We start from the raw sequence: 27544 nt of genomic DNA, 5'->3' as shown, positions 1-27544 counted from the left end.
ATAAAGATTATCTAAAGAAATCTGTGTGGGTTGTTCTTTGGGTTTTGGTTGGGTCCAGGTTTTTTTTTGGGGGGGGGGGAAGGGGAGGGAAGAGGGGGAGGTGCAGGGAAGGAAGGGATTTCAGAGCCCGTATTTGGAGCACTCATAAAAGCAAAGTTGCCTTGACAACTGTAGCCATCTTTATACAGTAATTCTCTTTGAAGAGTAGAAGGCTGTTTTAATTCCTCATTTTTCTTCTCTGTCTACAAGGAGATCCCCTCCCACTCCCAGGTAAGATTCTGTTGTCATACACTAGTTTTACTTCAGTGTATACCCAGAGTACAGCCTGTTCTCGTTGACTAAACCCAGAGTTTTAATAGATGTTATTTGACTTTTAAAAGCATTTCATATTAAGATTTTCAGATTTAATTGACAGATATTCAATTTCAAAGTCTTACTCTCCTCTTCATAAATTGCTAATAGTATTTTATCCTAAACAGAGCTAACCTAATAGACAGATGAAACTTTGTTGTCATTTCAGCTGCTCAGAGCTCTGGGCTGTATATAATTGCTCTCTTCATTTTACAGTTCTTCTGCTTCAGATTAAACTTTTTCAGGATGTTGCAATGCCAAAACACACGTTCTGACAGGAAACCAGCATCAAAGGTAAAGGGCTCACAGACATCTTTGGTGCTTTGAAACTGTAGGAAGAGAAGTAACTGCTTAATTTACAACAGTTATTGCAGGGGAACAGAGGAGAGGAAGAATAAAACTCTGTGACTGAGGGACTCAATGATGCTCAGTGCCGGCACATCAGTGCCACAGGAACAGGCACAGGCTGCCAAGAGAGGTGGTGGGTGGATGTCTCATCCATGGGAACACTGGAGGTCAGGTTGGACAGGCATCTGAGCAACCTGCTCTACATGAAGGTGATGGACTAGGTGGCCTTTAAAGGTCCCTTCCAACCCAAACTGTTCTGTGATTCTCCCTGTGGTATTCTGAATATCCTTCAGATTGAAATAAACCAGTTAGGGAGGGAAATTCTTTTCAAAATAAAGATAAGCCAAATAAAATAATTCATCATGATAAAAATTGCTTCATGCTGGGGGCTGGGAGGTGTATGTGTGTATGGCTTCCTATAAGGAATTAGAATTTTTCAAGGAGAACAGACATTTTTCACCAAACCTTTCATGCAATTTTCCACTCAGTAAAAAACGCTTTTCATAGATTGTCTTTAAATAGCTCCAGTTACAACAACAGTACCCACACATCTTCCTGCTCACCTGGAGTATGAAGAAATGGAGGTATAAATTTATAACAGAAGAATAGTGGGGATGTATGTTAAATCATGCAGACTCGACCCTTCCTGCAGCCCTCCCCAAGGAATGAGCAATGGGCTAAGAACAGCAACTCTTGTTACACACACACAGGTCCCTCAAACACAAAGCCAGATGCTGCATCATGGGACGTGGGCACACACTTCCTTCTCCTCCACCTCCAACACCCAGTGCCAGCACTCTCAGAACAGATTCATACAAAACCTGGCCCTTTCCAAGTCAACATACAGAACTGGAAATTCAATTTCCTCAGTTTGAAGGCTTAAGGCAGACCCTTGTGGGTTAGTCAAGGGAATTAGGTGGCACATATGGTTAGGAAGGGATATTCCCCCCACTGGCACCTGCAGCTAAACTCACCCTGTAGGGCACTGCTGGATCCCCACGTATTGCTGGAAAAAAACTGTGCAGCACCAGTTCAGAATGAAGCCAAAGTAGATTTGTGTGTGGGTGCACATGCCTAAACACAGACAGAAAAGCAAACATAATCATCAAGTACATGAACTTGAAATATAGTTTTAAAATGCTCGAGAAGAATTGTAGAATGTCCTGGTTAAATACCATTTTTGTTCAATGAAATATTTTGTTGCCATCAGATTTTGAATACGTAGAAACTTATTTATGGCTTTTTTTTTTTTTCTCTCCACAGTTAGGAAATTCATGGGCAAATATTCCCATTTTTCCATTTTTCAAAAGGATGGATTTTTTTTAATTGAAATTGTTATTTTTGGTGAATAACATATATATTTATATTTTGATAATCATTTTTAACCGCACTTAAAAATGCTTGAAATGCAGACTGATCCCTAATGAACTGGATACCCATATAAAAGATTTATTTCATTTTTTTTTTAAATAGGCCTTTTTTCTAGGATCAGTTCTTTGGTCAAGTGACAAGGGAATCCTTAGGATGGCCTAAGACGTGATCCACTGACTTGGATGTGTTGAGTAATCCACTACAAGCCCCGAGTCACTCGGAGCCTCAGTTTCCCTCATTGTAAAAGGCTACAACTGTCTTTAAAAAGCACTCTGAGGTCTGCAGATGAAGCAAACCATACGATAATTGCCATCAATCAGAGCAGCATCCAAGCAATCAACAGCAAAATGTGGCTCATCTCCCAGATTAGTATCTGGATAAACAAAGATAGAAACAAATAATCAGACAGGAGAAACCTGTTTCCATAGGAATCACATGTAATAATAAGGATATTTATTATACTTCTGGGAGGATAAAAGGAAATAAAGATGAGTGGACACACATCTAGCTTCTCTTATAGAGTTGTATCTTGTGTGTAAAATCAACTGGCCCCTATTCCTCCTACTCAGAGGAATCTTTGATAATTCACATGTGAAATTAAAGGCATCTTATTTATTCAGTTATTTATTATTCTCTGTAAAATGAGTTAGGAATTTGTCCCTGTGAATAATGTTAGCCATAATAGTTAATTTACTCCTATTCATTGGCAGTAATAAAAATGTACAAGGGGATGCAGAAACATTATTATTTCTTGCTTGAAGTGCAATTTCATGTGGTGAGAAAAACATGCTAATATGCTGCAAAGTGCTACAGGAATTTAGTTCTCAAAGGAATGGTGGTATTAAATGTATTCTGACAAGAAGGGGCTTTGGAAGGGAAACATTTATCTTCATAAAGTCATTAAATTTACTGAGCAGCACCGCATTCTTACTGCAATCTGCTCACTCCATTAAAGGCAGAGCTGTGGAACAGTCTCTTCTGTATGAGGAACATTTAGGAAATATCTACATTTTTGAAAATTGTAATAATGGGGGAAAAGAAGATTCAAGGAGGAGGAAATAATATGTCCTTCTTTAAAAAAAACCCTCTGCATTAAAAAAAAAAAAAAAACAAAAAAAACCCAAAAAATGAAACCAACAAAAAAACCCCAAATACCAAAAAATACAAACCCATGAAAAGCCTCAGAAATTGCTGCTCATAAAGAACAAGTTTCACTGCCTACCTCTGGAAAGAAGCATACTGTAGGGGAACTCTGAAAGATAAGACTTCAAAACGGTGCAATGAGGGCTAATGGCTTTCAAGGCATTGGCAGCACATCACTGGCATGTGAGGGATGCTCAAAGTAAAGGGATGGGAAGAGCAGCTTTGCACATTCGTATGTGGTCTGTAGCTACCTGCTCACGTCCACACTTATGGCAGTGAAACGGAATTGGAGTTCTTAAAGTTGGAGATGCTCCTCTCAGCGTCACTTCCCATGCAGTTGGTTACTTTATTTCTCTTTGTCCTTGATAGTTAGATGTATTTTAAGTAAAAAGATAAAATCTCTGTGTGTATTGCAGTGCTTCAGTAACATTTTGGGTGAAGCACAAAGTTCAGACAACCCAATCCAAAAGCTTGGGTCAAAGTCACACCACAATAATCTGCACAATTGAATAAACAAGCCCTTCCTCCAGAGGAAGCAAAATTTTCTCTGGACAGGAGAAATCTAGAAAGGGTGTTTTTAGAGAGACCTCAGCACTCTAACTCCAAAATGAACACAGTCCTGAAATTAGCTATGCCTCAGATGTGGAAATTGTTGCATGAAAGGCACCAGAACCAAGACACACACATTTTTCTTTTGTAGCTCCCTCATAACCTCATTAATGACCTCCAATGCATCCACTGGAGAAGGAGACTACCTGTGCATGTTCTGACTATGGCAAACATCAGGAACAGAAATATTACAGTCAAATATGACAGTAATTCTGTTAAACCATATTTCTGAACAACAGCCAGAGCCATCAACATCATTACTGCAGGCTTTGTACATCAATATCACAGAGTGCCAAAGCTCTCTGGGAATTCATTCAGAAACAAAGCAGCACAAAACCATAACATAAACACCACAAACCCACCTGCTCTCCTAACCACAAAATGACATGGCATAGAGAAACACCTCCACAAGAACAAATGCACAAGTATCAGAACAAGAACGTCATGCTCAGTATGATTGAACCTAACTAAAACCAAGGAAGACCAATATTCTTAATGCTTTTATTCACTACAATGGGGATTATCATATCTCCCTCAACTGATTTTGTTATTATCACACCCACAGTTTCTCTCAAAAACTCAGAAATGTTTTTGTCTTGCTTGTGAAAGCAAACCAAGATATTGATAGAACCAAGCGATCCCATTTTCACAGAGACTGAATGCAAAAGGTTTCAAGTGGTGCAAGTAAACTTCTCCTCAGCTTTTCCTTTGTGAGCAGACAATCATGATCAGGGCCCAGAAGTCTAAGTAGTAACTTATTTCTGGATCTAGTAGGTTTGAAGAATGGCTTTCTAATGGCTTTACACCACAATTCTGCAGATTAGTGTTTGCCCACACTTAACAACATCTGGGTTAAAGGGCTGAACCTCCTGGCTTTGTCCTGTCTCTAAATGTGCCAGATAAATATAGTGGGCAGAAGTCAGATAGCCTGCAGAATAATTGTACAACCATACCAATTTCTAATATACTTGTAGCCAGTTGCAACCTTGCTGTAACACAGAAGAGGAAAAAAAACTACATCAGGAAACCACAGACTTCCCTAATGGGTTACAGTGCATAATTGAGTATAAAGAATAGTTATTGCCTGAACTACAGTTGAACTGAGATTTCCAGCTTCCCTAGCAAATGTTCTGCTACTGCTGCTAAGCTACAGCAATAATTTCTAATTGTGTGGGTTTTAAGTGAAAAGAGCAAGAAATCCTGTTCGATTGGTTACCGTAAACTATTCCTGCCAACAGTACCAGGTCATTGGAACAAGCCCTGGAAATCAGAGGTCTTTTACCTAAATAACAGTAGCAGAGGCTGGGAACTAATGAAGCAGTGCTGCAGTAGCATCACGCCCATTACACAATTAGAGGGACAGCATTGGACACCATGAGATTGTCACACACCTTGCTAATGAACCATGTTTTACACACATTTAATTAATTAATTATGGCTGAAGTCATTCACTGCTAGCCAGCAACTGCTTTATTATACACAAACCTGACCACCTTACTGGAGTGCTAATGAGCTATTAAGTGGGACTGCACGTTACCAGCAATTTTGTGGGAAATCAAGTAATAAGAGATCAAATATCAAATAAAAGAGCTTTTAATCCAAGTGAGATAATTAATTGCACCTCCTGTCTGACAGCTTTCCTAGTACTTTACAAGAAAAAAGAGCTTTCTCATCAAGTTAATTTGATCCTATTGCCAAAAACTTTTTTAAAATTTTGAGTGCCATTTAGCAAGTATGACGGGAATTATTATTATTTACATAGCAGTTTCTCCTTGAAATTCCAATATACTCCACAGACATCACTCCAACACACATGGAAAGAGGGTCAGCAAACCCCAAGAACTGAATAGGCTGGTGAGGAAGCAAAGAAGGCAAGGTTACAGTTTCTGCACAGGAGCTAACTGCTTCACTCCTTTCCCAGATCTCTCATTCATTTCTCAGCCATCCATCTGCTTCTCAAAGCCATGGAGAATATAAAGGTGCAGAGAACTTGCAGTGCACCCTGCCAAAGGCCAGTAAGAGCTGCAATCCTTGCAAGTCAGGCAGCTCCCAAGGGCAAGGCAGGGGAGCAGGGCCAGAGCCTCCCCCAGCAGCGGGGCTTGGTGGGCTCTGCTCAGAACAGGCTGCAGCCACCTTCGTGTCCCCCTGCACTGCTCTGCACCCCCAGCACCTGCTGCCCCTGCACACCCCAGCCTGGAACAAGAAGGCATTTAAGAACACATTTCTTTATGCACCAGCTGGATTTAAACAAACAAAAAAAGCCAATAGTAACACCTCCCAAACTTATTTTGGGTGCTCCCAGTTTAATAAAGAATGAATTCTGCTCTGACTTCATTTTTCCCTTTATCATAAGTGTCATAAGACAGTATAGAAGATGATCAGGACATTTGAGGAGGTTTAAAGCAAGCTGGTTTTTGGAGTCAGGGAAATCAATAGCCAAGAAGGTCCCAGCTCAATTTTGGAGCCTAAATAGCATTCTTCTTGGGCTTGTATGTGCAAATGTGTTATAAATCCCTGGGGCCTCAACAGAGCTTTTTTCCTGCAGTTTCAGTCAAATATAGGTTGGCCATGACTTCCATAACATCCATAAACTGTCAAAAGCAATGTGATGAGAGCATACTTTACTTCTCCCTGGGTTCAAAATTAAATGCTCACCATGCTTAAAAGTCTTATCATGTTTTAGTCCACTGGCTCATACTATCATCTCTGTTATCCTTCTACTTCCTTTCTACATGTTTTTTTTTCCCCTTAAACCTTCTAGTCTTTCAGCATTCTACAGCCCATCATTAGTTAACTCCTGTTGAATTTTATAATTTGTACTGTCCCTAATTGGTTTGTCACATTCCTATTTCCTTCTCAACCCCTTTCCATTTTCCTACATTCTCGCTTCCTCATGCTTATTTTCCTCCTACACAAACTGTGATATTTATTGATGCTGAATTCAGCCCGCAGGCCAAAAATAATAGTCAGTCCAAAACCAAGTGGCCACAGTTCTTCAGTTTTTCACATATTAATTTCAGAAAAGAGGTTAGATTTGGCTAAATTCCCTCTTCTATATTTCTAGCTACTGAAGAAGCTGCACATACAATAAATATTTAATAGGAAATCCCCTCCAGCTGAATTCAGGCCCCACAGCATCTCATTACCATGTCTTGGAATAGCATCCTCATTGTCACTTGCTTAATTATGCTAAGAAAGAGTTGAATTGTGTGGCTGTTGGGATCAGAAAGTGATTAAATTCACTTGGCAAGACTTTGGGTATCTCATTATGGTCCTCATTTAGCACTTCTAATTGAGTCCATTTTTAATTTTTTTTTTTTAGTTTTCTAGAATCACAATTTGGAAAAAATACTCCCAACAACAGCAAGTATTTCCTTAAATTTTCCTTATTTAATACAAATTCCTGCCATGAAGAAGAATCATGTAAAGATTAAAAGCAATTTGATGGCCTACTGCACCACTAATCCTCTTAAAAGACTCTTACCCTTACAGAAAAGGGGACTGAAACTCCCTAGAGCAGACAACTACTTTCAGATGGAGTTCTCTTTCCTACACATTAACACTTGCTGAGGATCTTGCCCTCTATAAATGATCACAAATGACAGCTTGCTCCCAAGCAATCCCCCTGACCTCTACTCACCAGCAGTTTTTTGAGAGCTTGTCTCCTTATTTCAGGTGGGAGCATCAGCACTCTGAAGGTGAAGATGAGGATGCTGCTGGGCAGGAGATGATGAGAGTATGTATGTAATCTCTCTGTATGAGAGTTGCTACCTAGCTTGCAGGAAATTCAATTCTCTGAAGTAAACCAGCAGAAGCATTAGATATCATTTCAATCACAATTAAGGTGTCAAAAGGCAACTCAAGTGATGCACAAGTGCCAGATATCTGCACAGGGGGTTAATTTCATCCTAAGAAGTCAGATGACAAGAGAGTGCTCTATTAAAATCAACACACATACAGATTATCAGCAGAGATACAGTTCTCATATTAGTATTGGGAAAGCCTCTTAATAGCATCATAAAACAAATTCTCATTGCAACAGTTATATACAGTCAGAAATAGGTTGTTCACAGACTCTGATTTGTACAAAATTTTCCAGAAACAGCATCAGGAAAGCACACCATTGCAGGTAAGGTCTGTGCTGAGTATCTGAGTGCAGAAACACTGATGAAAGTCTCTCCCTCAGAGTGAGATATAAATAATATACCTATAATCCCTGAAATTAACCATAATCAAAGAATAAAAGATTTCAAAAGTCAAGAATAAGGACTGAATATCTTAGGACTTCTCCCACAAAAAGAAAACAAAGGAAATACTTCCTACAAACATCCTTACCAGTCTTTACAACCAACAGCCACTGAAGTTGAAGTGTGGTTGCTACAACTTCATTTTGCAGAGATGTAGGCAAACAAAGGAAGGTACTTTAAGAAACTCTAGAGCAATTCTTCTGTAAGAATAACAAAAATAAGTGATACAAATGAAACATATCGGCATCCAATAAGGCCTGCACGTGACATTTCTATTTTGTAGATGCAAAAAACAGAGAGGAGAAAAGTTTATGTGACTTTGTTGATGCTTACACAAAAACACCAGTATGACCCTAGAAACAGGCCTTTAATGAAGCCCTTGTCCATGCAGAGCCCTATTGGAAGGCACGAGCTCTGCCTTAGAGTAGCACCATCACTTTTAGTCTGCTCCAAAACCTGCTGTGCTAAAACAGCCAACTCCTCACTCCCAAGCCTCATCCAGAGAATTACACAGAGCAAAGGTACTTAATTTTCCAAAATCAAGTAATTTCTTTCTTTCTTATCCCTGTAGAAAGACTTCTCTTTTGCAGAATCTCCCAAGCACATGATCCCCTTTTCAACAAAGCAAGAAACTTTACAGTTTCCTTCTCTGCAGGTGTGAACCTGTCACAAGAGGGTCAATGTCTGTCCAGCATAGCCGGGGATTTGACCCTTTACTTCGAGCACAATTGCCACAGAAAAGTTTCCCTTCTACAGTACCATAACAATATCCTAAAGACATTCTCAGCTACTGCAAAGCCTGGATTTTGGTAGTCTTACCTAGTTTTGTGAACTTTGAAATATTTACAGGCATAAACATCTCTTCTACCAGGTCTTTAAAGTCTATTCAGAGAAACAAAGGAAGAAAAAGAAATGGCAGAGGAAAAACTCAAAGCCTCAAGGCCAGCATCAGCCCAAGGATTTGTGGTTCTCCTGAGTGCATTTTTTTAGTGTCTCTCTTCAAGCTGGTACAGGAGATTGACTTTTAAGGTTGATGGTATTGATCTAATTCACAGCCCTATACTCATTTATCATGATTCTTTAATCAATAGCCCAGCTACTTAAGATACTGGGAGTTCGGGTCCTTATTTATCTAGATGACATTTTGATAGCACCTATCTCCTCGGGGGCTCTTGTCTTGTAGGTCAGCGTTTCATTACACCTCATCTTTCCCCAAGGTGTGTGAGCAGTGGGAAGACATTAATGTTTTCGCCCCAGCTATGTTTGGGTGTGGCAGGACCACATTTTGGACTCCTCAGCAGGTTTTGCCATTGTAAGGACAGATGGATCGGGTGCTGAGCTGGTCAAGGCTGGCATTCTTTTAGCAGAGTCATTCTTATTTTCACCAGTCTGAGCTCTCTGTCTCACAACCCACACAGGTGCCTTTACTTCTAACACAAAAGGAGCTGTTGAAGTTTAACCAAAAGATGCTCCCAAGTACAGCAGGTCTCATTGTTTCATCTCTTCACCTTTTCCTCCCTTAGCATCAAGAGTAAGCTTCAAGAGAGAGCTCACTGTCAGACTCTTCAATGAGAGCTTCAGTTCTCCAGAATGAAGCAGCCTCAAATGTCCCTGCTTTACACAGATCCTCTCCACCATGAAGTTCTATCAAAACACATGCTGGCAATAAGATTATGACAAAACCACACTTGTTTATTTAAGCACAAGTTCCTGGTTCAGTTATTCATTTTAAAGATCATTGCTATATTCATGTTTTTTGTTAGGATGGAGGATTTTTGCTTTTCTTCCAGGAAGAGGCAAGGTTAGTTGGCTTTCATTGTAAAAGCAATGCACCTGAACTGCAAAAGACTGCTGAACACCTCAGTGAAAGCAAGCTAAGAATAAACAGAAACCTGCTGGTCCTTCAAGCTGAGAAATAAACCCTCTCAAGCTCTGAGTCTTCAGAGTTGTGTGCTGCAGCCCAGTCCCAGTGTACAGCACTGCATCTTCAGCTGGTGGGAGAGCAGGGAAGCAGCTGCAGTTTCACAGCTGAGCATCTGGTCGTGCAAACAAGGTTTGCATGCCCCTGGCTGAATCTCCTTCAGCTCCTGTAGCATGCAAGATAAAAACCACAAGCCTTGAATGTGGCTGTGTCATGAATCCCTTCGAAACTTGCCTTTTTCAAAACTGAATTCAAGTGTCTGCACGCCTCAGAGTAACCAAGACACAAATATCCTGCAACTTTTTCCCCAGCTCAGGCCAGCCTCACCAACTGCTACCTAAGCAATTCTCTGACTGATTTCATGCAGACCAGTGTCAACACTTCCTGGTCTCCAAACTCTTCCAAGATCAGTTGAGAACAGAACAGCTTCCCCCAAAAATGGGCTTCACAAGCTTCCAAACCACAAAAAAAATTCTGTAAGTTGCAAGGGAAGGTTTCTGGAGAGAAGGCAAGAGAGCAGAGACAACGAGTTTTCTCATCTCTAAGAAAATTATCTGTAAGATTTTACTATTGTCTATGAGAAACCATTGCTCTACAAAAGAACCCCAAACTTCCTAAAGCTTCCTTTGATTGGATAAGTTTTAAACAATTGTAATTTACAAATGTAAGTGCATATACAAGGACAAAAACGCTGTCAGTAGTGCTGCTGTCATTCTGAGCATTACTTTGTTTTGGAAGTAATTCCACCTGCTGTAGTGAGGTTTCTCAGTGTTACTGCAATCCAGAGCTGTGGGATTCCTTCCTCTCCCCCATCTCTCTCCTGCTACAGACATGTCTTCTGTCCAGTGTGGTGACTGTACAGTGAGTGTCTGGCTGGCTGCTACTGAGTTTTCAATATGTCACCATAATGGCTGTGTGCCACCACAAGGCTCACTCAGTACCACTGCTCCCTCGTCATTATGAAGCCTTCCTATCCCATAATCTTCCCTGCTCAGCCTCACTGTTAATTATAATCTCACAGCAACAGAAGGCAGGATTATGTCCACCAAGGTCTGTAAAGTTACAGTGGCACAGTATGGTCGTGCTGCATCCAATCCACATGTGCCTATGAACTTCAAGTCATTTGCATCTGAAAAATAGATCTGTTGCTTTAGACAGAAGAGCAAATACAGTCACTTCCCACTACCAGAGTTTCTCTAAACTCACCGTAACACTGTGGATGAAATCTAATCCTGTACACAAGGTCTTCACAATCCCTTCCACCATTTAAATAGGTTTATCTATGAGGGAAGTGGTGCCTGAACCTTCTGCTGAGGTGAAGGGTGAATTTCACCAGACTACTTACCCAAAGCCATTGCTTCTCAAATCAGTCTAACAACTACAGCTGCTCCCTGACACGCAGGGAAGTGCTGTCTTTTAGAAGGGCTGCTGCAGCTTGTATCTCAAAGGCAGAATAAGTAATGTGGGGTGACAGATGCTTTCAGAGCTGTTTTTGCATTGTAGAACTTACACAGCACATACATAAATATATCTACTACACATGCAAAAAAGACTTTATTTACACATTTCCTTCTTGTCATATTTAATTCATACCCGCATACACTCAGTCTGCTACGTTCCAACTTGGCCAAATCCTTGTTCACCGAACTATCTTCCCTCAGCACTGCAACATCCTAGGGGCACACAACTGAGGGAAGAGGGAAAGCCTATTAAGTGATGAGGATGCAGTATTTATAAAAATTAAAATGTGAGCTGGGTGTTTGGGAAAGAATGAAAAAAATTCAAGAGCTGCATTGAAGTATGCTGAATAAATTTAAAATATTAAATCAGGGCCTTAATTACTATGTCTCTAATCTCATACAGTCACACTTCACTTTGAGGCAATTTGTGATTAAATAATAATACTTTAAGGCAAATAACAACACTTGGCACTTTTATAGTGCCTTTTGCCTAATTAGTTTGGGATTAGTTCCTTCACATTGGGTATGGGGCTTTGAAGATATAAAGTGCTAAGTATCATTATGACCTGAGGATCTCAAAGCATTTTACCCTACGCATTAATTAAGCCTCAGAGCACTCCTGTGAGGTAGGTAAGTATCCTTCTGCATTTGGCAGGCCCAAATGGAGAGAGCCTTGGCTAGTGTTTTCAAACTTGCTGGCACATTCTGGAAGCACTTCTGTGCCCAAGCTGCTTTCCTGAGCTGGGCACTCCCACGGCCCTCAGCCAGAGCAGTGCCCACATGAGCGTCCTCACATTTCACTGCAAGGCTCCCGGAGCAGACAGCTCTGCAGGGATGGCTGGGCATGCCCAGAACTGCTGGGAAATCAGATCACTGCTTAGGAAAAAGCCATTAGAGTTCATTCCCACCTGCAGGAAGCCCAGTGAGAAAGTTATCCTCAATTTCTTGCTCAAAAGAATGAAACTGAAATATTGCAACAGCTCCAATCCAAGGATTTCTGTGCTGGAGTCAGACACAAAGTCATGGCCCCCACTGTAGGTCATAAAGCCCTCAGACCCTCTCAAGAAACATGAGTTTCTTTTCTTTTGTTTGTTTCCTCCAAACACCAAAACTCAAGAGGCAGGCTAGGGATCACAGGCTGTTACCAAAGCAAAAAAAGAGGCAACTTATTTCCTTTTAGTTCATCCATTATGAAAACATAAATCAGCAATAAGAAGCTACAAAATCTTCATTCTGTTTATAATTAATATTGTACCTGAAGCAGTCACCTGCAGAAGAAAGAGGTTTGAAAGGATTTCAACTTACTTGGATAATTAAGGGTATTTAGTGTCCTTTAAACATAAAGTTTAAAAGAGAGGAAATCCACAATCTGCCTGAATGTTCTTAGTTCAACAAAGTCTTTGAGTTGACAGCTAATAATTAATTAACAATGAATGGTGTCTTTCAGGCTGTCACGGTGATTGACACTATCATCTTCTGAAAAGTGAAAGATTTGTTAATGTGGCAGACTACAGTCTGGGAAACATTAAAGCTTCACAATTCCCACTGCTTTCAGCTAAACGCTTGACATGACAGGTTACCAGCTTGAGAAGAGGAGGAGGTGAAGAGAACAGCAGCAACCTCTGCCGGTGGAAGCCTGGCTTCCCCTCCAAGCACTCATTTCCTTCAGAGATACAGGAGAAATTAGGGAGAAAATCCAACTTGCTGGCAGCCGGGTCAGCAGGCTGGGACTGGAGGGGCCCTGCAGATTCACTGGAAGAGCTGCTCCAACCACCTTCCCTCCACTGGGATTGCTCCACCTGGCAGTGTGACTCTGGATTTATCCCTGTATTCACCAAATAAACACCCAACAGCTGTCTAGGTTAGTAATTGAGAGCTCATTTTCAATTATATGTATTTGATGACTTCTTTTTAAATCCTACTTTTACAGACACTGCCAAAAACAATTAAATTCTAACTTAAAACAACAGATTAACTAAGCAGCAAAGATACTTCATTTTAGTAAACAAGGAGTTCTGCCATCTCTCCTCCTCAGTGTTGCTGTTGGCTACCTTGGATCCAGCTTCATCATCCACCTTGCTCTGCCTCTTGGCTCTCCTTAAGCTTAACTCAAGGACAACTTCTGTACTGATGAGCTACCTGTGCTTATTGTCACCTATCTCCCTGGTATCACACCTGCAGGTCTGGCTTGACTCTCCTGCTGCAGAACCCTTGTTCTACAATGCCTTTATTAGCACTCTCTGCTTTCTCCACCCCTATCCCACTTCATGACTGTCAGCTTTTTCACAATTCAATTGCTTCACATGTCCAGTACACAGGAAAAACTTTTGGTTTCAGCCTCCTCCTCACTGCCTTCCTTTCCATTTATAAGATCTCTCTCACTCTTTCTCACTTAAGATCCAATTTTCCAAGCTTCCATCCCAGATCACCTTCATTTACACCACATCAGTTCAGTTCAGAGAAGAAAGCAGTTCCAGTAGAATTGTGGAGACCAGAATTACCTGCTCCTTCAGCTCCTCTGGCATGTCTCTAACGAAGTCTGCTTTTCTGATAAAAATAAATCCACCTCCACAATTTATTCTTTATCCATACAGGCTTTTGCAAACTTTCTACCAAGAAAAAGAAAGGATACCAGACTTCTAGATATTTGAATGTCTTACTCTTTCTTCTCCCTTCCCTTTTCCCATTAGACATAGAAATTACTTTGCTTCTGCCGCATTTTAGTTCTTCAGGAATTGTTCTCATCCTCATCCCATTTCCTATTTTCCTCTGTGTCTCCTTACACTCAGCATTACCATATTCAGTTTGTCCCTGCTCAGGAAATCTCCACAGTGACTCTGCTTGCTTCTCCACCTGTTGGTTCATCCCTACTCAGTCTTTTGCTGATTCTGTCAGCATAATGCTGGGGGGATTCCCCCCTGCTTTTTCACACAGGAACCAGTCAATCCTACTGTAACATCAACATTCTTCTCTCTGGCCTTCCGAGCACAATTGTTCCCCAATACCATTCCCTCCCAAATCTTGTTGCAAATACCTTTTTTTGAGTTCAAGTCTTGCTGTTCTTCCCCTTCCTCCTTCGGCTCCCCCTTCTCTATTATTTATGAATTGCTTGCCTTGAGTTTTAAGGCTGTTCGTGATTTACTGACACATCCCATTTCCTCTCATCTGCTCCCAAGATGTCAGTTCTTGCCTCCAATCAGCCCTTGGCACCAAACTTCTCCATTTGTTGCTTTTTAAAATCAAGCCTTTTTTTGCTTTCTTTTCTTCCTTCCATGTTGTCCCCCCACACAGGAAACAACCTAAAAATTATTTCATTCTGCTTTTCAAAAATTTTCCTTTCCATTAATGCCTGCAAAGAAACTGACAACAATAGATCACTTTTTGCTCAGATCTCTTCACTTAAAATATTGTTTCCTTATACTGTTTACACTGCTGCCTACCAGGAGTGGTCAAAATCCCTAAGTGGATCTTCTAGTTGCTATAGAAATATAAATAACAAAAAGAACTTAGACCTAGAGTAGGCAAAGTACACACAATTTATACCAGTTGCTCCTTGCAGAGAAAACTCCAGAGAGCACCTGCAAATAAACTAACAGCCCCCCATGCCTAGCAGGCTTACATGCCAATATTGATGATGGAGATGCCCAAGCTCTATACATTAGTTTACCATCCTCCTTCAGGTGTTATTTTCTTTCTTATTTCAAAGAAAGAAGTGAAGGGGAGAGATGGGGGAAAATGTTACAAGACACCCCCCCAATATACAGCCTCTCCGAGGATGAAACTTGGGGAGCCTAGCATTAAGCATGTTCAAACCACTGTGAGCTAACAGATGCACAAGAGCACAACAACTTGACTTCTGTGGGACTCCTGCAAGCACAGTCTGCTTAATAAAGGCCTTAATTAACAACTTTGCAAAGGACAATGAGATTATAACAATTATTCACTGCAGGCAGCCTGTTTTTTCATCCTCCAGTCTCCAGCATTTGCTTTAGCCTGCATTCCAGATAAATATTTTATTCTGTGCAAGCAGAAGGTTCATTATGTAAGTGACAAAGAGAAAGCATCAATTGCCATACACACAGATCCTAATGCACCTGGTTAATGTAGTTATAATATGTCACTGCAAAACATCTTGTCAGCATTTTGTAATTAAAAAAGAAAAGCTACTACAATAATAAAAGCAATGTATTTAACAGAGACAAATATCACATGTAAGATGATCTTCCACAGCAAAAATAGACATTACCAAAGCAAAGCCTTGATAACCTTGCCCTACATACTCCAGTACCCTCGAATGCTCTTTGGCCCATAAAAAACCCTTTTCCTCTCTACAATAGCACTATTCAGATAAGTAACACTGACCAACCTACAGGGCTGCAACATTTTTCAAAGGACAAAAAGCGTTTCTTTCCCATTGAGTCAGCAGGATATTTATTTCCTTATAACAAAGAGTTTTCTGAACTGCTGAGAGATTTGTCAAAACGGAATCACAAGTGATACATTAAACAACCAGAGGGGAGAACTTATTATTAGGCATTAAAAGAGAAAGCTGCAAGTTTACAAAAAATAATAGGACTGTGTATTTGACTTTGTAAATTCTCAGTTAATGAGAAATCAAACATGAAAGGCAAACATTTAATTGAGAGTAAATTTAGTCATTTAAATCACAGCCACTCACAATCCTGCTGTCTTACACTTCATAATACACAGCAAAGGACAACTGGCAGGGCATAAACACATGCCTGCTCAGAGCTCTGGAATATGCTGCAGTTATTTAAATACCACTTAGAAAGTCTATTCTGGTGGTTTGATACTACGAAAATGCCAGCTCCCTGCACTGCAACCCAGCACACAACAAAAGGCAGGGCACAGCACTGGCAGCAGTGCTTCCTGTGGCAAGGCAGCACCTTTCCTTTTCCAGGGACACGCCTGGCTCACAAGGTGGGAAAGCCTCATTGCCTTCCTCCAGCACCCCTGGGTGGTGAACTGCAAACGCCCAACCAGTCACACCCAGTGGAGTTTAAGATCTACTCCAGAAAGAAGGAAAGGTGGGTTTACCTTTTCACAAGCCAACCATATCAAGCCTACACCCCCGATTGCAGCCATGAAAAGGGAAAGGCACAAGTAAATTTTGTTTCCTCCATCAGTCTGAGTATCACCTCCTGTATTTTAGTAAGGCACAACACGATACAGGCAAGACTTCACTGTACACATTGCTCTGACACTGCTGCCTTCTTGCTGCCACAACTCCAGAGAAACAGAATTAAGATTTGCTCATTCTTGAGCTTTCCCCACTAGCTAAACTAAGCACCTCCCTGCTCAGGCAGCCCTGTATCCAGGGTCCACTGGGGGCATTAAGCTTTTCCTGCACAAGCTAAAGCCCCCAGGAGTCTGCTCAGGCTTGCACCCAGGAGCCTGGTGTCTCCACGTTCAGGGCTTGCTCTCCCCTAATGATCCTGACTTTCCTTAAAGACTGCAGAGCACTGGGAAAGGCCTCCTGGGCCACAAGCTTTCAAAATCACAGTACTGGAAGACACCCCAGAAGGCCATTTAGTTCATCTTTCTATTCATGGTGAGATGAACTGTAAATACGGTATTTGCTCTTAAAGGTCTCCAGTGATGCAGCCATCACAATTTCCCTGAGAAATTGAAAAGGGATGTCTCCCCTTTTCACTGTCCTTTCCAACAGCGAGGGTTTGGTTTTTTTCCTTCATATTTAGCTTGAAGTTTTAGCTTCAGTTTAAGGGTGTTACTTCTTCCCCTCTCTCCAAGGACAAAAAATATTTTTAAAAACCACAAGTTTAAGGACAATAGTGCACCTCTTATATAGAGAAAACAGTTTGCATAAGCAAAAACCATAGACCTACCTTCTCCCAGACTTGACCTATTAGTCGCTAACAGAAATGAAAGAGTTTTTTAGAATTAAAACCTCTTTCTTCTTTTCAAAACAAGCACTATGTGATATGGGAACAGGATAAGGATCTGAGAGAAGAGAGAAGAAACACAAAAGTGATTCAAACTTTGTCCTCATATTTCCAAATGCCTATTGATGGTAAGGACACATGCATATCTTAGTGATGGAGAGGAAGATTAGCAATAACAGAACTATTACCATTATTTGAACAGTGTCTTTTATTCAACATTAAAAAGGGACTCCTCTCACCAATTCAGAGTTTCACTCTCTGTGGTTGGACCATGCCCTGGATTATCACACATTAACACAATTTTCCTGCAGGCAGTCAAATGTAAGCCTTCCTCTCCTTTCCTGCTCATTCTTATGTACATCCATGGTGTTTCTCTCTAATTTGGTACACCCCAGCACAAGCAGTTCTTCATCTGTTACTGCAATCAAGGCTGGAGGATAAAACAAAGAGAAAAACCAATACTGGAACTTGAGGAGAACCAGTCTGTGCCATGAACATGTATTGAATGACAATACAAGAAGGAGTGTATTGGTATTTACTGCAATCTGCCCATGGCCAGAACAGCTGAATAGTCCCTATTATATGTCTATTTTAAGTGTTTTATGAACTTTAAAATGGCATTGATCAGAATATATAGGCTATTTCAATCCAGAGAAGATTCATCTAATACAATATTAGTATGTGGCAGTTGGAAACATTTCCCTGCTAGGGACTCCCTCTATCCTAGATGCTTTACTTACTCCAAGGACATTTCCTAAATGGAATGCCTGGGGCTTTTGGGGTTTGTTTTGGTTTTGTTGGGGTTTCTTGTTTTGGTTAGGTTTTTTTGTTGTTGGTTGGGTTGGTTTTGGTTTTTTTTTTGGGGGGGGGGGAGTGTTTTGTTTTAATTTTTTTTTTATTCTATCATCTCTCCACAGCAGCAGAAAGTTAATCTTGACTTGACAAATGCAAAAGCTTAGACAAATCACAAACACACTATTCAGCATGTCAGGCTTACAAAGAAAGTTCTGGTTCTATCAGATTTCCACACCACATACAGCTGCAACATTGGCTTACATTACTAATCACTTGCAGTATTTGTGTCTTGGGTTGTAACAGATGGTGTTTGTGAGGCATGCAAAAGCTTCAGATAGCCAAATGGTACAGCAGTTGAGATAAGGAAAAAAATCCTCACAACAAAATACCCATCCCTACTGCGGAGGCAGGAATGTGAGCAGTGTTTAAATTATTCCTGGTCTCTGCAAGCACAGTGGACTTACAGACTCTTAACCCTAAACAGGACTAGAGTCAACCTTTCTTATTTCATTACCCCAGTAAATCCACACAATGCCAGCTCATAGATGAGATGCACAGAAACACAAGACAAACCACAACACAGAAAAGTTCTGTTTTTGACACTTCTTAGGCCTGGGCTCCAGATTGCTCCAGTACAGCTCAGGTGTAGTACACAGGTGTTTTGGCAGCATCTCAGTTCTGATGGCAAAATGCAGTACCCCATAGGCTAGGGCACTTCAAAATTCATCAGGGACGCCCTGTTAATGCAATCCACTCAACTGCAGAGAGCGCAGTAATCTGTTCTACAGTGACCCAATGAGCCATAATTCTCAGTGCTGAGCTGTTGGCAGGTAATTTTTAGGGGGCTTGTACAAGCCTCCACCTCTGGGGAACTATTTTCAGCCATGAGCTTTTTTGTCTACATGCTGACATGGCTTAACAGACATGGAATGGATGAAGGACACAAGGCACATCTTCACACCAGCACTTAACTTCCTGACATCTCAGGAGACCTCTTGGCAGTTTCTTGTGTTTAACAAAGAAAGAAAGAAGCTAAAGCCCAGGGCAGCTGCCAGTCAAGACCACCTAGTCTTGTTTTGAGATGAAAGAATAGAGACAACAGAACTAATTTCTGTCAATGCTTCCCTGGATTCAAGGTCTTTCTAATAGCATTCTCAAATAATACAGTTAAAAAATCATGACTGCCTGTTGCCTGGGGTTAATAATCATTCAACAACATAGTATGAGTATTAGATGGGGGAAAAAAGCATACTTCTTAACTAAAAATTGTAGCTGATACTGGACCTTTTTGGATTACAAAAAAGCCCTCCCCCAATTTTTATTGTTCACTCTTTATCTTTCTTTTACACTAAAAATATAGGAACAAGACAAAGATTAGTTTTTCTTCATTCAATAAAAGAGAATGCCTCTAAAAATAATTTGGAAGAAAAGTCCTTTTATAAAACTTTCAGAAGATACTCAGACCACTGCTCAATACCATTATGCACAATTGACTCACATTACATTGAACACAGCTGGGATCACTTATTTCTCTATTTCTGAGGGGTTTTAGCACTGAAAAACCAACCTGCATTGCTTTTAGAACTCTTCCAACATACAGGCTTCAGATTCTCTCACCACTGGCTAGTGGGCTTGATTTTATGGTGATATTCATGCTGCCTTTGCTTTTAGAGCTGCCTAGTTTTGTTTAAATGATGATAGTATTTAAGCACAATGCCAGCCTGAACAGCCCTTACTACAGGTTTATATGACCTTGACATGCAGCAGCACTGACATTTATTATCAGTGACACCTGGATGATACTTTTGATGTCTCACTATCAAATTTGGAACCACTGAAGAGAAAAAGATCTTACTATTACACTTAATTGAAGCAGGACTTGTTCCACAGAGGGATGTCCAAGAACATCACTACAGAATCTTGTTACTACAGAACTCAAAGCACAGAAAATTAATACAGTATTAAAATAATATTAAAATACAGAAAAATGCGCTTGACTGGGACACTTCAGATGATGCAGAGCTGGAAGTGGAACACGACACTCATGAAGGATTTATTTGAGCACCCAAAAGAACACACCTGATCTCTGTGGTAGCAAAACTCCAGTCACCTGCCCAGATAATCAGCACTTGCCTTTCTTTCTCTGCATGTCAGGCCCACAAAGCAATCAGTCACTTGATGCTTCCGTGAGTGCTTTCAAAGCATCTGATCCTGAAAGCAACAATGCCTCCTCTCCGAGAGGCCAGAAGAGAGTTGAGATAAACCTCAGCACTGCACAGGCTGGTACACCATGTAGCTCTATTTGCTCCTGCTGTACCTCAAAATTATGGAAGAAGTCAATGCAAGTGAGAAAAAATGGCTCAACATATACAGCCCACAGAGAGGCTCTCAATAAACCCAGTACCTACTCCTACAACAGGCAGAACACTCAGGCAACACTTCTGTCAGTCATGTCCTCCACTGCTACCGTTAGTAACTGAGTGAGCATATAAAATTTGGGTTGAAAATCTCTCTACTTGTAGAACCAAATGTGGAAATAATCTTTTGCCATAGAAATAGACCAAATATTGGCCTGAGGTTGTTGCAGATCTGAACTGGAGACTTTCCTACATGGCAGAATCTTGCAATAGACACATCAGCATCTTGGGAGTACCAACCACTAGAGATGTAAAATCATGTGCTATGGGAACACAAGCTACATTCTTGGTATTATTAGACAAAATCCTGGGTAATTTGATCTCTATTAATGGTTAAAGTAGGAAACAGCTTCCCAAAGAGGCAATCAGTCTTGCTAAAGTACATGAGCATAAACTGAATCAGAGCTTCAGAAACTCACTTTACATTTTATGTAAAAATAGAAAAAGTAATATATGCAATAGAGCCATTAAAATGCATGTGCATTTGTGTGCAAGTTCTCTTTCTTCTCTTCCTTTCCTCCCCAGCTTGATAACTATATTGTTGATAGGAATAAAATATCAGCCTTTACTTGTACACATACCCGAGATCTTGTAAGCCATTACAACGTGTTTTTGAGATTTGCCACTTCACTGCTCTATAAAAAGCTTCCTGAAAAAGTATTAACAGATGGCCTCTTACTCTCTGAGACTGTTCGCAATACACCAGATGGCAACCTGAAAGAGAAAATCCAACTTACATTTTCAAAACTGAAAGAAATGTGACAATATCCTCACAATAAATATACAGCATGAAGGTAGCAATAAATGATCCGTTTGAAGCAAACTGGCTTTCTTTATTCAAGCAGTGAATCCAACCCTCACTTTAAAACATATTGCAGAATGCTTCATATCCAATGCTGGAAGTAATTTCTGATGCAAGCACAAAGTTTGCTTTAAATGAGCAACAGATTTATGAGAGGCAAGGTTATTTGAAAGAGTGAAAAAATGGCCCCATAGCCTTGGGCATTAAGACTTTCTGTACTGGCTCGCTGGTATCTGGTTTGTGTCTGAGAACTAGTCTGTAAATTGCAGCATTTTTGCTATTAATGTTAGAAGTATTAAACCCAACTTGCCAGTCAGGGTCTTGTTAGGGGAAGCCAGCAACTCTTCCAGATCCTTACTGTTTCCAAGCTTTCTGATTCACCTGCCAGACAGCAGCTTAGCTCAGCTCAAAAGACCTGGAGAGCTCTGCAAAATACAATCAGCCTTTCTCAGTGTCAGTGGCTATTCCTTGGGGCTGGGACTGCCACTTAGATGAATCAGGGTATCCTTCAGATAGAGGCAGTAATCCCTTCCCCACAGCAAGTACCACTGAAAACAAGGACCACTGATGGGGTTAGACATGCCTTCCAGCACACATCAGGAAACCCCAAAAAAGATGTCTTTGCATCTGCACAGTATCAGTATGATGGGGCTTCTTTTCTGGATAAACTTTTGAGTTGTTGCTGCAATTTCATTCATTTCATCCTACTCCTAATTCCAAGGTCACAAGAAATTCTTAGGAGATTGAAACAATTCTTATGTGGAGGGCAGGTAACTTTCCAGCTCTCTCACACCGTGGATCATTGTAATTGTTCCTAGCAAGTTCACCTTTCACATGCAGGACACACCTGGAAAGCCCACTGATTTCTTCCTCCAAAGCCTCTCCAAAGAGGCACCCAGGGATCTGGCAGTAGAAACACAAATGCCTACACCTGCCTTCGTGGAAATACAGAGTGATCTGTTGTGCAATCAGGTTTTCAGCAGAATTCCCTACTGAAGTCAATATGCCATAAGCACAAAATTGCCTGTAGGACAAATTGTAAAACTACAAGCTAGACAGCTGTCCTACCCTTGCCCATAAAAGGGAACCCACTCTATAAAACTGCTATTTATTATTAATAATATAAAATATTTATCATTATACCAGATGTATGAAAATTGTCACAGAGAGAGTTTTGCTCTTTGCTTTCACATTGGCAACAAGCCCATTTCCAAAAGCTATAAACAATAACGAAATTAGTCTATGGAGATAAGACAATTACAGGACTAAAGCTGGGCTTTCTGAGGCAGTGTACTACCACAGATCTAAAAGACCTCTTTTGTTAGTCCAAGACAGTGGACTGTAAGAGCAGATTGGAGAGTTTTAGGGAAAAGGAGAAGAAATCTGCTAAGTTTCAACCTATAGATTCCACCTGGAGCTGGAACAACTCATTCCCCCTAAAGCAAACATCAGCTTAGTAGTCTGCTAATATTGTACAACTTTATCATTTTCTGACTAAACTATGGATCCATAATGGTAAAAACCATACTATACAAAAATTAATCTTCAGAACAACACAGGATAAAGCAACATTCCAATGGGAATATTATTAATTTTTTCAGTTGTTATCCAAGTCACCAGTAATATGCTAAAGCAGCAGTGTTTAAATGGTCTTTTACACCTGACAAAAAAAGTCTGGTTTTGGATCTTGATGCTGTCCACTTTGGAAAGTGATAGTATCACTATATGAATAGCTCATCCAGTTCCCACCTGCTGCTCATCCACTTCTGAAATCTGGCCAGGCTATCATCTTCACCCTGGCACCAAAATACTAATGCACATCCCTAACTGTACTTCTGCCTCCATACAACCACCACACTCCTTGCAAAGCCACTGGAAAATTTCAGACACATTGCTAGGAAAGGGAAGGCAATTGCCTTACTTTGATCCATCTTTTTCACATAGGTGCCAAGTTCTGCAAGACAGGAGATGTGTCTAGAGACCACTCACTCCTTCCTGTTCTGGCCCTACTCTGACTTATTGGTGAGCTCAATCAACAGGAGGAAAGGAAAAAAAAAGGTGTTTCCTGTTGGGTTATCAAGCTAGAAGCGGTTTCCAGGGAACCAGACATGCACCAACAGAAGGGCAGAGCCAGCCAGCTGTGAACAGCAGCTCAGAGGTGGGACAGTCCCTGCTCTTGGCAGCTGGCTCAGTCACAGCTCAAACCTCCCCCCTTGATGGTTTGTACAGTGTCTGGCACTGAGAACAGGAGATCTGAAACACTGAACATTTTCTAGGAAAAAAACCCAAACCACAGCACCACTTAAACTAGAAATCTACCTCTGTCATTTGAGTGAAACAATGCAAATCTGTTAATCCCAGTGGCTTTCGTGCAGTCACACAAGCAGAGAACTTGATTTACTTTATGAAAGAGGCTAAAAAAAGCAGAGTTCCCATTATATTTCATTTCCCCAACTCATTCAATGATCAAACGCATGAGAGTCCTCGATTCTACCCCGCGAGCTCGGGTTTCCACTTTAAACCTGCTGCAATGACAGGGTGTAACTGATGATGACGGGCTGTCACCATTCACTCTGGAGCTGGCAGGCTGCAGGGGAGCGCTCTGCCAATGTACAAGCTCAAGAAATAGAGATGCCAGACCTGAAGAGATGACTGCCCTGGGCTTTTAAAAGCACTTGAACTGTTCAGCGCCCAGTCAGTGACTGCTGGCTGTGAAGATCTTTTTGCCTTGCTGGTGCTAAATAGGGAGGTGCTGGTATTGCACCAAGTGGGTCAGGGTTACTGACCAGGACATCGAAATCATGGCAGTGCAAGACGGCCACAGGAGTGAAGGTGCTGTGCAGCCCAAAGGCTGCCTGGCAAGAGAAATGAGGAAAAGGACACATCTTTACAGCCTGATCCCCATTCTAAATATAACTATTGTTAATAACATCCTTAGAAAGCTAAATACCATCCCTCAAACTCATCTCCATGTCTTGCACGTAACATTTCCAAGGCATAATCATTTCTTAAAACCAGCCACTTTTAGACTAATGCATTTTGCTGCTCCAGCACGAGAGGTACCTGTGCTTTCAGTTCATAGCAAGAGCCCCACTCACCTGGTTTTATTTCTTTAAATTTTCAGTTCAAGATACACTGGGAGTTTTTTAATGCCAACACGACTTTACATTCTCACTATTCAACAGGTTCCCTACGAACTTATCCATACAGATAGTATTTTTTTAGAATACTACTTTTGGTTCCACTCTTACTAACTGTAGCATAAATCATAATATATCTTGCAAGTGTAAAAGTGGTTTGAGGGGAGGAAACAGGACTTGAGTAAAAACACAATCGAAATGCCTTGGTCTAGGTTTCTTTCTGCAGGGGAGAAAAAAACCAACTAAACTGGCACAAAAGGGCTGGAAAACAGAGATTTCTCCTTCATAAAGACTCAGAGCACATCTCTTAGGGGTGCAGTATTCAAACAGGAATCAGCATTTTAGCTGGAGACAAATGCACTAATCACAGTCATGAACACAACTGAACTAAATGCCTCAGCAAAACCACTCAGTAATGGCATTAGTCATGATAAAGGAAATTTGTATTTTCAGGATAGGACATACTCAAAGAATACAAACAGAATCCTTTGTGCCTGCTTTTACGAAGAAATGATGCAGAGTATTTATTTGATCAACTTGCTATTAAAATGGCAGCACAGCTCAAGACATCCTTTGAAGAAATGTGTCTGGATGAGAAAGCTGCTCCATAAATTGCTTTTAATTGTCCAGTTGACCAATTCCTCTACCACTGAGCAGAAAGAGTTCAGCACGGAAAAAAAAAAATAGAATTGAATGATTACAGAACAACATGGTTATTTTTAAAGTAAATTGAAACAAACAAATCTCTATTTTACCTTTATACATTCCTAAGCCTGTCCTTTATTAAATAGTGACTGAACTATTCTACACTTGAAGTTGTAAGGACACAAAAAATAGGACTTTGAGCCTATCTGTGATCTACTTTTAACCATCTCTGCTTCAGACACTGATTTTCTCTTCCAAGCTAATTAGCTAGCCCCGTGAGGAGAAAATGCCAATGCAGCTAAAGTGACTATATCAAGAATTAGCAGTAAAAATTTCTAAAAATCAGATTTGTTTTCTAAACTACATATCACACCAAAATTTACAAATTACTACATAAGACCAAGTGATATTAAAAGGGGGATTTTTCTTATTGTTTAAAATTTGGAAGCACTGCTTCCAACATGCTTCTAATACCAAAAAATAATTTTAAAAATAGAGACTAGAAGCACTCCACTACTCTTATCCCATAGCTGTATGACTTATAGCTGCTGCAGATTAATCAAATCACAAGTCTTTACTTCAAATGCAAAATGAAATGTTTAGTGGCAGCTAATATCCCAGAGTTTCTGTTTTTCAGGCTCCTGTTCTTTGATGTGTTACTGACCTCTAGTCGAGAAGCTCCGGAATTACAGAGCAGAGCCGCTCCCACATTGCGGATGGCATCGGAAGAACTGGTTCAAAATCCTAACAAAGCAAGGCAAATCCAGAGGAATCCTGCTCCTCCCGGCTGTGGGCTCGAGGAAGAGGCGATGCAGCAGAGCCAGGCACTGTCGGTAAAGCAGAAGGAAGGTTTACACGAGGTTTGTGGGCGAGACTTTATGAAGAACATTGTGTGTTTGCACTTCCCAGTTTTTAACTTTAATGTCTTGTGACTCATTTAAACCCCTCAGGAGAAATGAAATATTATTGGTCTGTAATCAAGGATACAAGAAATTTTGAGAAATCCAGACCTGGCTCTTCTTTTAAACTAAAAAGTAGCAGAAAGGGTTTGAAGGGAGAGGTGCAAGCGAGATGTGGGAGCCTTATGAAGCCTAACTAGCACAGAAATTCCATCCTGTGCTCCCAAAACCTTGGCACGTTCACCCATCACATTCCTGAAAAGTGAATGACTGACCTTAAAACACGGAGCACCAAGACAGTGTTTTTTCTAGCAGAAATGAAATCCTGCTGATTACCACTCGGTCCCCCACTCAGGCAGGTCTCTTCAGCCCACTGGTTCTTTGGTGGCACTAGTACTTGTGCCACAGACTTCTGGCCTTGACTCAGAAGAGCATTTTAAACTCAAACTTAGTTAACACACTTTTTTGTGTGTTTTACTGACTAGGAATGTACTTAAGTGCATGGCTTAGTGCTCTACTAGGCCAGGCCCTCACTCTATTTGATAAAGGTAAATGAAGGTTAGCACTTATTCCTTTCACAAAGTGAATATTAGAAGAATCCTTAGACAAACCATCCCTTATTAAGGCAGTGAAAAATTCACGTCTCATTTGCATGGCTTTATATTAGAAAGAACATCATTGCTTTAACAGAGCAACACGGAACAAATACAGAAGATACTTGGGTGTTTCCACCAAGTATTTTCTTGGAAAAGAGTAATTGCAAGCAAGAGGAGCAGTTATAGAAACAAACAACCCTCAAAAGAAACGAGGGTTTGCAAATTCTTGAAACATGAAGATCCTTTTAGAGAAAAACCCATCACAGCTTCGCTGACCAGAATGCTATACCTCCAAAATAAATAGCTTTAATCTCTGCTAATCTTATTTCAGCAAAGAAAAGCTAAAGGTGGTGACAAGAAAATTATTATTCTATCAAGTTCAATAAGTCAATCTATTTTTAACATCCCTGATCTTGATTTTATTTAGTAAAACAAGGTATCCAAGTTTTCCAGCAGAGCAGATAAAGGAAAAAGATGAGCATCCCACAGCTGCACATAATGAGGGCTCCTGAAGTAATGGATCACATCCTTCTTACTGTGAAATATTCAAGAGGGCTCAAGTGAAAAGAATTATTTCCTTCAGCAAAAGATCAAACTCACTTTGAAAGCAGGAAAATGTGGGAAGTATTAGGCTAGGCTGTAGGTTCAGTCAAGGATAGGTATTATACACTTCATACCTGCCAAGATTTGTCTTCTAGGAATTATGTCCTAATTCTATTACCAGGAAAATGTTTCAGAAAAGGCTCTGTTCTTCAAAGCTGGAATAGCAGAGACAGAGATCAAAACAAACTTTTTCCAGACATGTGATTAATATTTGCCCTCTTATTAGGAAATTTGTTAAGGGAAAAAAAAAAAAAAAAAAAAAAAAGCCCTGCT

At 40.6% G+C, this 27544-nt stretch overlaps 1 long non-coding RNA gene across 1 annotated transcript; it reads left to right on the top strand.

Moving 5' to 3' along the window:
* Positions 1 to 27544, top strand: LOC121670265. Its single transcript, XR_006018092.1, has 3 exons — positions 1 to 270; positions 7498 to 7558; positions 25811 to 27544. It is a non-coding gene; the product is annotated as an uncharacterized LOC121670265 (long non-coding RNA).

The sequence above is a fragment of the Corvus kubaryi genome, unplaced genomic scaffold (assembly GCF_017639235.1).
Source record: "Corvus kubaryi isolate FWS band 111438036 unplaced genomic scaffold, C.kubaryi_AGA036_p1.0 37395, whole genome shotgun sequence".
In the NCBI taxonomy this organism is placed as follows: domain Eukaryota; kingdom Metazoa; phylum Chordata; class Aves; order Passeriformes; family Corvidae; genus Corvus; species Corvus kubaryi.
This window is presented reverse-complemented; position numbering and strand designations above follow the sequence as displayed.